The following is a 12,122-nucleotide window of genomic DNA, read 5'->3' on the forward strand; positions in this document are numbered from 1 at the left end:
TGCCATAGATATGCTCTTTATGTTAATGATATACTCCAATTACCTTTCCTCGATTATATGAACAAAACATGCTTCGAACGAAATGACATTGTAATTCTACATTCAAACAACACATGCTTCTGTTTCATCTTGTATCTCTGCTTTGTATTTTTGATACCTTATTTGTTTGAAAACTGTCCTCTTTGCTATGGATATGTTAGTCACTTGTTGAGCTTTATATGCTCATCCCGTTGTTATATAAATATTTCAAGATAGCTTATCGCTCGCTAAAATATATAGTTTGGGTTGAGGTAGTGGAAAGTTAAAAGATTTTAGGGCAAATCTTTCATACTTGATATGTTGATGTTATATAAGTTTCTTTTGTGTATATCAACGATAAATCTAGATTGATGTATCTTATAAATATTTGACAAGTACCTATCATGTTAGGATTTTAGGAATGTTAAGTTAAAATTATATAATGAATGATATAAACATATGGTACATGTTGGTTTTGTAATTGTATGGATTCCCATAACTATGGATTTATGATATGGTTATGGTTTAGTTAAGTTACCTTTGGATTTTAAGAATCATCTAGTGACATGATGTATGATTATAAACTGCATAGGTTTTATGAATTGTGGAATGTAGAGGTGAATGACTTAAATGTTTTTCTTAGTGGCATCAAATGTGTGATTGGATCCTGGATTGTTTGTTGAATTATAATGTTATCAATTTTGAGTTAGGTTCACACCTCCTGAATGAGAATTAAATTCGAGGGGGTGTAACAATGTCGTCGATAGATGAAGGAGGTGCTTACTCTACTAGAGGTGATGCCTCAAAGGGACCAACTGGAGGAGATTGATCACCCCTAAAAATTGATGTTTCAGGTTCTAGTTCAGATTGGAGGAGATCAGTCTTTCTAGGCAGTCTAGTCTATATACCATTTCTGAATGTACATCTCAACCGTTGAAGTAGGTTTCTATTTATAATACTAAATCTATCTAGCTTTACAACTTCTTCGTCAGGTGGGATAAAATATCATAGGTATGGAGTAGTCTTGTGATTATACCACTATATGGAAGCATCATGTCCTTTTTTTATAATTCAATCATGTTCTGTTGGATTAGGTAACCAAAATAATTGTTATGTCCCTTCATAATCCAATACATGGTACCTAATTCCATTTGGCTTACTTCATCATGATGATATTATTTCGGAAGAATAATACTTGTTAGGATGTGATGAAGTATTTTGGTGCTCAAGGGTAGTAAGTGTTCATAGCTTTTTGGAAGAGTAGTCAGGTTAGGATTACCAAAAATTATTCCTAAAGCATCAATGTAAGTAGTCCCAACTGATTCTTCATCCTATTATCCTCTAAAATAACACCCTCTTTCTTTTACCGGAATTCCTATGATGTTGCAAATTATGCTATCAGTAATGAGTATATGATGTCCTAAGAGATAGGTAGTTACCCTTTCATTTTCTTCTACATATAAATTATTATAAAATAACCTAACAAGTTTAGGGTAGATAGGTTCACTCATTTGAAGGATTGGGAGAATGTCTAGATTAGCAAACCATTGAATGGGGTCTAAGTCACTTAATTCATCTAAATCAATATATTTACCCTTATGAACATGTCTAGACTCTATGGATGAAAATTTTAGGGCATGTTGATTAGAATCGAAATGTAGGGAGTCATAATTTTCATCTAATCTTCTCTTCCCTTTGTCCCTAGAGAATCTTCTAGAATCCATGGAGACTATAATTATGAAGATAAATAAGGAGCAAGAATAAATAATACAAAGGAAAAACAATTTGATTTAGAGAATACCTTAGCAGTTTATCCTTCTAGTGATCTTCAAAAGGTTGTTAGAGATTGATCCTTGATCTAGTAGGAAGTGAGGATTTTTGAGTTACTGGAGGGAGAGCAAGAGGTTTGGTGCTATTTAGAGGAGTGCAAAATATGTTAGGGTCGGTTATACCACCGGTCCTAACTTGATGTTTATAAAGGGCAGGTTGCGGGCAGTGGCATCGCTAGCTAAGCAATGCTACCGCTAGTTGGGCGATGCCACCGCCTACAGGCAGTGAGCACTGCTTATATAGTTGTGTGGTGCTATCTGATACCAGTGATTTTTATTGTTGTGAACCACACAACCTTATTTACATCATCATTTAAAATTCATATTATAAGAGAAGAAAATTAGTATTGAAGATTGTACGTTCATCATTCATTATATAAAATGCATACCATACTCAAACATTATGTAGAACTCGTATTGAAAAATATATACCATAAGTTCATGATTCATCATATAAAATTTATACGGAAGCATTATAAAGACTTGTATGGAAAAATACATGTGGCTCATTGCGTACACTATAAGATCATGATTCAGGTGAGAGATTTTGTAAAAAAAAAATCAAAAAAGTCTGAAAAACCAAATTCAACAAATTCATGCATTCGGATAATTTAATATCCCTAATTCCCTTCTAATGAAATTAAATTGTTCTTCACTTGAGGGTTTTGTAAAGATATCGGCTAATTGATGTTTCGTATCAATAATCTCTAATATTATATCATGATTATTAACAAGATCTCGTATGAAGTGATGCCTAATGTCAATGTGTTTAGTTATAGAGTGTTGAATAGGATTTTTTGTTAAACATATCACACTTGTATTATCATATTTTATAGGAATATTCTGAAGAAATATTTTATAATCTTCTAATGTATTTTTCATCCATACAACTTGTGCATAACATGCACTTGTCGTAATATATTCGGCTTCAGTGGATAGTGCAATCGAATTTTATTTCTTGGAGGACCAAGAGACAAGTGCGTGTCCTAAAAATTGACACATTCCGGATATGCTTTTTTTTATCTATTCGACACCCAGCAAAATCAGCATCGGTGTAACCAAGCAATTCAAATTTTTTTGATTTTGGATACTATAATCCAATTTGTGAGTTCCATTTAGGTATCTAAAAATCATTTTGACAGCTTTTAAATGAGATTAGTTGGGGTTAGATTGAAATCTAGCACAAAGTCCTACGCTAAATATGATATCCGGTCTAGTTGCGATGAGGTATAACAAACTACCTATCATACCCCTATAGGCATTTTGATCAAAGCTTTCTCCGCCTTCGTTAATGTCTAACTTAGTGGAGGTACTCATAGGAGTATTGATGGTCTTTAAACTATCCATATTAAACCGTTTTAGTAAGTCTAATGCATATTTTGTTTGACCAATAAAAATACCATCATTAAGTTGTTTGATTTGTAAGCCTAAAAAGAATGTTAGTTCCCCCATTAGGCTCATTTCAAACTTTAGACTCATGCTTTTGGCAAATGATTCACATTTGTAGAGCAAAAAATAATGTCATCATTATAAATTTAAATAATAAAAAAATTATTTTTAAAATTTTTGATAAACAATATAATATCAACCTTGCTACCAACCTCAATTTTTTCTTAGGTTTCTTTGAGTAGCAAGTTTTCCTTTTTAAGTATTTTTAGTTCATCACATTTCGTACAAGAAGTTCAACTATTATAATGCTCAAACTTTAATCTATCTAAATCACTAACAAGAGAAGCATTCTCCTTTTTTAATAATTTATATTTTTATTAATTAATTTATATTCATCAAATAAATTATGAAAAATACTTAATAATTCATCAAAAGATAAATTTGCATCAATTGAATTGCTTACCTCATCTCCAATAGCCATTAGCGCAAAGTGAATAACTTGCTCGGTGTTGGTTGGCTCCTCTTTTTCGGATGTACTTGAGTCGTCCCATGTTGCTTTGAGAGCCTTCTTCTTTGATTGTCTCTTCTTGGCTAGGGGGCATTTGTTCTTGTAATGTCCCGGCTTCTTACATTCGTAGCATATTACTTAATCTTTCTTGAGTTCAAATTTATTTTTAGTATCATTTTTAAATTTATTCTTTTTTATAATTTTTTGAATTTCCTTATTAAGAGTGCCAAGTCTTCATCAAGGTCCTTATCACTTGAGTTTTCTTTCAAGTGGTCTTTTTAGGTTCTTAGTGTCATATCCTTCATGTTCTTTGGAAGGGTATCCTCAAGCTCTTCATGAGCTTTATAAGTCATCTCATATGTCATTAGTGATCCAATTAGATCTTCGAGAGGAAAATTATTTAAATCTTTAGCCTCTTGAATGGCCGTGGTCCTAACTCTTTGAAAGGGATCTTAAAATTTTATTAACAAGTTTAAAATCTGAGAAACCTTTACCAAGTCCTTTTAGATCATTGATGATATCCGTAAATCGAGTGTACATGTCTCCAATGGTCTCATTCGGTTTCATCCGAAACAACTCATAAGTGTGCACTAAAAGATTAATTTTTTACTCTTTCACTCTACTAGTGCCTTCATGAGTCACTTCGAGTGTGTACCAAATTTCAAAAGTCATTTCACAAATTGACGCTCAATTAAATTTGTTTTTATCTAATGCACAAAACAAGACATTCATAGCCTTGGCATTTAAAGTGAAAGTCTTCTTCTTCAACTCATTTCAATCGTTCATTGGAAGAGAAGACTTTTGAAAATCATTTTTAATAACGTTCCATAGCTCAAAATCCACTGAAATTAGGAAGATCCTCATTCTAGTCTTCCAATATGTGTAATCTATCCCATTAAATATGGGCGGATGTGTAATTGAATGACCCTCTTGATTGTCGCAAATACTATCTCTCTTGGATTTTAAACCAAACGAGAGTGAACCTTGCTCTAATACCAATTGTTAGGATTAAGAGCGGTACTAAGCGGGGGAGTGAATTAGTGTAGTGAAAAATTCTTAAATTTTTATATAAAATATTTCATATATTTGATGAAAATCGATTCGGAAAGATAACAACTTAAAACGTATGAAAGCGTAAGCGTAGTGAGAGCAAGATGAGGAGGAGAAGCAGTTTGCTATGAAATGATTTAGTAAATTGCTCAAAATGAAATACAAATTAGAATTTAGAGTGGTTCAGTCAATGTGACCTACATCCACTATAGATTCCTCCTCAATTGAGGTCACCGGTATCCACTAAAGACCTTCCTTCAATAGGCAAAGGCTAACTATCTTTTACAGCTCTTTTCTCCTTTTGTCGGGTTTAGGAGACAACCCTTATAAGCCTTACTTCTCTTTCCTGAATGGTTATAAAGCTAAGAGAGGGAAGAGGAAAACTCTAGCACTTTTATACCCCAAAGATTCAAGATTACAATCACACTTAGGTGCCCTTTCATACAGAAAAGGGTGGGATATTTATAAGCCCCAATGACTTAAAAAATGGAGCCAAAAAGTGTCTCATCTTGGATTTCCGAGGTACTGGTGGTGCCACCGCCATTACTAGGCGGTACCACCGCCTAACACCTGACACTGGGTGGTACCATCGCCTAGTCTGGGCGATATGACCATGTGACAAAACTCAGAAACCAAGCTCTGACGGTCGTCTAATAAGGGCGGTACCACATGGAATCCAATCCAATAATATCGAAATCATGCCTAATATTAATTCAGTTCATGTTCTAGGAATTACATGGAATCGATTCGGTCCCAATTTTAACGTAATTCAAATCAACAATTCCAAAATCATATAATATCGGTTCGATTCTAGTTCTAATAGAACCATCTAAAATCGATTTGATTTTAGTTTTGATAAAATCTAAATCAACGATTGGAATGTGGATGAAAAGATTTTCTTAGAAAAAATGCTAATAAGTTGAATGGAAGTTGTTAAAATAATTATAGATAAATAGAAAGTACAATAAATATAAGAAGACTCATGTAATATCAATTCAGAAAGATAATGTTGATAGTATTCTCGTCGCTAATATTTGGATTCTAGAGAAAAGTATCCTCTCTCTCCATCTATAAAATCGACTCCTTATCATCTCCATCAGTACTACAGCAGCAGCATGATTAGGATACCAGAGGTAAGGTTGAGCTCCGGGGGAAAGCCCATGCCGCGTATCGGCATGGGCACGGCGGTGTACCCTTTCGCCACATCCGAAGCCATGCACGTCGCCATTCTCAGGTCCATCGAACTCGGCTACCGCCACTTTGACACCGCTGCGCTCTACCAGTCCGAGGAACCGCTCGGCGCCGCCATCGCCGACGCCCTCCGCGCCGGCACCATCCGCTCCCGCGACGAGCTCTTCATCACCTCCAAGCTGTGGTGCAGCGACGCCCACCCTCATCTTGTCCACTCCGCCCTCCAAAAGACTCTTCGGTAGACCTCCAAACTCATCTCAACCTTCAAGTTCGACGTAACGCCTTGCCTTCTACCCCCATCTTCCCCGTGTTTCAGCAACCTGCAGCTGGAGTACCTCGACCTCTACCTCGTACACTGGCCGGTAAGTACAAGGCCGGGAAAGTACGAGATACCGCTGGCGAAAGAGGACCTCTTGCCCATCGACATGAGCGCAGTGTGGAGGGCCATGGAGGAGTGCCACGCTCTCGGGCTAACCAAGTCCATAGGCGTTAGCAACTTCTCCTCCAAGAAGCTGGAAACGCTACTCTCCATTGCCAATATCCCTCCTGCTGTCAATCAGGTACTGATCATATAACCCAACTAGATGTTTGATTCGATCTTGGAGATGGTTGGATCACGCGTACTGTTGTGTGAGGATAAGGTGGAGGTGAACCCTCTGTGGCAACAGCAGAAGCTGAGGGAGTTTTGTGTGGCTAAGGGGATTCAGGTATGTGCCTACTCGCCCTTGGGGGCCAAAGAAACGTACTGGGGGCAAAACTGTGTCATGGACTGCGGTGTCCTCAAAGACAGCTGCGGCCAAGGGGAAGACTCTTGCTCAGGTAATGACTGTGCGGTAAACATACACATACACATAAACAAGATGGATTTTAAATCAAACGCATTGTGAACGAGGGGACAGGTCTGCTTGAGGTGGGTGTACGAGCAAGGAGACTGTGTTCTGGTGAAGAGCTTCAACGAGGAGAGGATGGTGGAAAACCTGGACATACTGGATTGGGAGCTGAGCGAAGAAGAGAAGCACAAGATTGGTCAGATTCCACAGCGCAAAGGGTACGCTGGCTGGGATTTCGTGTCTGATGATGGCCCCTACAAATCCACTGCAGAGCTGTGGGATGGTGAGATATAAATAAGTAATGGGCGGGGAAGACAAACCTATCTCATGTCCTGTTCTTTGGATGTAAAACAAAGATTCTCATATATATGTTAGAATCGAGAATCATAAAAAAACAAAAAAAACCTGCTTCATCGTGGTTCTGGTTTTTCTTTCGGTTTCTCATTCATGTTAGAATAGACTGTCAACATACGAAACAAAAAATCTAATCAGGATTAAAATTTAATTATCATAAATAAAAAAAAACAAAGTATCTATTGGACATTATTATGGAATTAAAATCTCAAGAGATTTGTACGTGAATAAACTATATCATTCTTTTTTTTTCTTTTCACATGGGACTATTACAATATTAATATCGAGGATCGGTTATGAGAATTGGAATCCTAACGAGAGCAAATAAAGCTAGGTAGAGTTAACTCGAAAGAGTCTCTCCCATCAAAATAACCTCTCAAGAATATGATTCTTGATCAATAATTTAATAAAACATTTAATATATTTCATCAGGTAAAACAACGGCTTAATCTAATATCTAACAGCTAAAACAACGACATTAAAATTTGTGAAAACTGATACAGAACATAGAATTTAGATGGAAGGCTACATCGAACTAAAGGATTCTGAAAACAATTCACTAGTACTTCTGCCTACAAGTACAAGTAAGCCTGTATGATAGCGAACAGACTCGTCCCATAACATGATTTAATTTGCACCGATCATCCACTTCCGACAGCGAAGAAGGGGACAAATCCAATACTGTCACTGCTACTGGTTGACAACCACCCACAAGGGTCCTATGAGCTGATGTAAGTCTCACTTGGCCAACATCATCCGTGCAGACTTCTCTTGGCCAACAACAGATAGTTCACCTGTCCGTCACCATCGACGTCGGCTTCTCTTGTCATCTCATCGTCCTCCTCATCAGCCAGTTTCTCACCAAGGTTTGCCATCACGCGATGGAGCTGCAGGCCAAATGGAATATGATTGTATACAAACAGTAGTTTCGTATACGATCCAATTTTCCCTTTTCTCCTCATGACTCCCTATCTCCGTTAGACGTGAAAGGACTCCACAAACAACTTTTTGCTCAAGTGATGATACAATTCGTTCAACTTTATCGTCGGTTGCAAGGTTTTAAATTTTGGAATTAATGTGTCCCCATGAAATTTGGTTTATGTGATATTAATGCTATGATCTGAATCCTATTAATCATAAAGAAAATAAACCTAAATTGAATTATTATATTTATCAATAATAAAGAATGTTACTCGTGGACGTAACTTTGAATCGATGGAGATCAATTGATGGAGATTGATTCGCTTTAGATCAAGTGAGAGATTGTTAGTCATAAGTGCCATATAAGAATGATGACACGTGTGACCTGACACATAGTCTTTTTACTTATTATTATTATTTAGCATTTTATCACTTGAATATATTGTGATGTCTATGGATCTGTGCAATAGGAATCGGATTGTGATGAGATCACGATAATGAGATCGATTCTCCTTTAAATACAGATTCTAAATAATCTCGGTCATAGGTTACTCAAGAGGGATATCGAGATAACCGAACAGACTAGTGTGCTATATACCCGTCTATATGATGGATGCAGTTGGTCTCATAGCTACTCGTATGGGGATACTAGGGATACAATACAAGTACTCATTGGGGAATGAGTTCACTGATTGATCCGCATACGGAATGTTGGATGATTGATGATGCCTTATTATTAGATAGTGATTCCATAGTCCCAGTTGTGTATCTGATCCTTAAACTTGAGACACTAAGGATGTCCTGTATGAGTACTCCATTCTTTGATACCGGACTTATAGGTCTGGAGGTTTCAGATCTAATACAATTGATCATCGGGAGTGGTAGCCAACCTTACGAGGATTATTGCGTGTCGATAGAGGATCATCCATTCTTGGTGTCATGAGAGGAATACCCCATGTATTCTTGCTCAAATAAATCCATGGCTAGGGTCATTCAGATTGAGAGAGAAAGATTTCTCTGGGAGAATTCGGAGACTCGATTAGAAACCGTGTGGATCTAACAACACCATGTCTATTATACGATCTCTAGGATATTATATAGATGAGGGACTATAGGTATACGACAATTAAGGATAGACAAGTCTAATGGATTGGATTCACCTATATCATCTAGGGACTACAACGTAATAGCCTAGTACGTCCGTAGTTGATGAGTCGAGTGAATTATTATAGAGATAATAATTCACTAAGCCAAAAGGAGTTCTAACAGATATGACTCACAACCAGCTCGATATTTAGCCTAGAGGGTCACATACATATGATAGGCATTGCGATGAGTAGAGGTTCAGATATGAGATATCCGTTGCAGCCCCTATCTTATTGGATATCCAATAAGCCTCTGAATTATTGGATCCTTTGGATGAGATCCAATAAAAGCCAATGAGAGATTATTGGATAGAGACTCATTAATCTAAGAGGCTTAGGTAGTTAGATAGAGATCCAATACCCAATAGAGCAGGATCCATTAGGGTTAAGTTTATAGGGGACCTCTATAAATAGGATGGAACAAGTGGTTCATAGGCTAGAGACTTTTTTGTTTGCCTCATATTCTCCTTCCCTTTTCCTCATCAGAGCAAACTTGGAGTTTTTTAGGAGCGTCGTCGCAGACTTGTTGTGTGGATCATCGCTAGAGAAGAGGACGCTTGACCTCCTTCACCCTCTCCTAAAGATCTACAGGGATTCAGGGATATACAATTTCCCTAGGTAACATAATCTTTCATATACGCAGTTTTAAGTTTCGCGGATTTTGCGCACCAATCTTCGCACGATGACGAAAACATATTTGGGAAATTGGGGATTTTGTTTTTAATATTCTTCCGCTACACATGTGATGTCACCCTCAAGATTTTCCAATAGTAGTATCGGAGCTAGGTTGTTCATGCAAAAATTGGTTTTGAACTACGTGTATTATGTTTTGGAGAAGCTTTTGACGTCAAAATCATTGACATTAAAGTGAGAAAGGGCAGCAATTGTTGCTACCCTTGTTGCCCTCACAAATGGTAGCACTGTCATCTACATGCAAGCTCTCGACTGGTGGCCGACGGGCTGCTATAGTGGCAGCCACTTGCATGCGGGCATGACTGCCTACAACGGCGCCCGCAGGCAGGGGCCACAAGCACGGTGGGCACCTACGCGAGGGCATTTCGCCTGGGCGCAAGGATGGTGCTTGCTATTAGGACTGGAGCGGCACTAAGAGGGGGGGGTGAATTAGTGCAACTGTAAAGTATGATAAACTTTCGACGATTTAAACACTTACGGAAACTTCGTACGATAAAAGCAATGTTTCGTTTGAAACCATTTCGATTACGTTTTAACTTGAAGGCATATGTAAGAAGGAGACAAAGAAGTAGAGCATCAAAGTGAAGATGGTTTGCAGTAATATAAATGACAATAAGATAAATGCAAACCAGAGAAGACGGTAGTTTATAGTGATTCGGTTAATCGTGACCTACATCCACTCCTCCGATTCCTCTTCCGTCGAGGCCACCGGCATCCACTAATGATCTTCCTTTACTAGGCGAAGATCAACCTCCTTCATACACCCCTCTTACAACCTCTTACAAGTGGTTCACCCTTTTACAAAGATTTCAATAAAAAGAAAGGAGGTGAACACTCAAGCTATTGAAAACAAGACTTTTCCTAAAGCTTTTCTCAACTTCTAGCTTCTCAAAAGGTTGTATTCTCTGCTAAGAAATGAGGGGTATTTATAGGCCTCAAGAGGATTCAAATTTGGGCTCCAAAATTTGAATTCTCTTTGGTTTCCGAGGCCGACGGTGTCACCGCCTGTCAGTGGCAGTGCCACCGCCTGTTAGTTTCTGACAGACAGTGGACTAGCGGTACCACCACCTAGCCAAGCGGTGGCACCACCCAGCTCTCGGGTGCTGGGCGGTGCCACCGCCTAGGCCAATTCAGCTCACTGGTTGGGCTCCAAACTTGGCCCAAACTAGTCCGAACTCAGGCCCAATTGGCCCATATTTGGGTTATAAGATTAACACATAATCCTAACCCTAATTAATGTGCTAACTATAAATTTAAAGATATTTTCTAAGCTATTACAAAGTCCGTAAGTCAAGACTTATTCCGGCGAGCTTCCGACGAACTTCCGACAGTCTTCCGATAAACTCTCGGAAACCATTCTGCGGACTCCCAGCAAGCTCATAGACTTCACGATTTGATCTTGGCGAGTTCCAACAAGCTTCTTCGGCAAGCTTCGATCTTTCTCGGTGAGCTCCGCGAACTTCCAACGAACCTTTTGGTGAGCTTCCGAAAAACCCTTCGGTAAGCTCCCTACTCATTCTCGGCTAGTTCCGGCAGCATTCCCGATGAACCTTCAGACTTCCGTCGAACTCTCGAACTCGCAAAAAATCCTTCGCGCTTGACTCCGACACTTTGTTTCGCTTTATGTCTTCATCGTTATTGTAGTTAATCCTGCACACACAAGCTAAAACTCTACTCCGATCTAGACAATTATTAAAACGCAAATTGACATTCTGTTGCCCGGCACGTCATTGGTTGGCACTTCGTCCGATTCTTCAGCGCATCGCCCTCTCTTACGGCTTGTTGCCCAATCGGCGGTTGACCTTCGTAACCCCGATATCCTTGGCGCAATTCCGCTCTCCTTGGCCCGATGCCCGACGTCCGAAGCCTTCTGCCGTCCAATATCCTGACGTGATCTCCTCCGGCGCAACGTCAATTCCTCCTGCGTCAACTATCTAAACCTGATCGAGTAGACCTACATCACTCAAAATGCAGTTTAAATCATAAACAAATATCAAGTGGTTTCATCATTAAAATAGGATATTCAACAATCTTCCCATTTTTGATGATGACAACCACTTGATTACGGAGTTAACCTTAACTCCCAGAGTTTAAACAAACTCCCCCTATCAATATGCCATATTGATAGGACCTTGAATTCAAACTGAATTCAAGTCATTGCAATATTCATCATGAATACTTGCAACACATCATC

General features: G+C 38.5%; 1 pseudogene; it reads left to right on the plus strand.

Annotated features, from left to right (window-relative positions):
• The first annotated feature begins 5,884 nt into the window (after positions 1-5,884).
• Positions 5,885-7,231, plus strand: LOC103994800 (deoxymugineic acid synthase 1-B-like; annotated as a pseudogene).
• The last annotated feature ends 4,891 nt before the right edge of the window (positions 7,232-12,122 follow it).

Source organism: Musa acuminata, chromosome BXJ2-8 (genome assembly GCF_036884655.1).
Source record: "Musa acuminata AAA Group cultivar baxijiao chromosome BXJ2-8, Cavendish_Baxijiao_AAA, whole genome shotgun sequence".
NCBI lineage: Eukaryota > Viridiplantae > Streptophyta > Magnoliopsida > Zingiberales > Musaceae > Musa > Musa acuminata.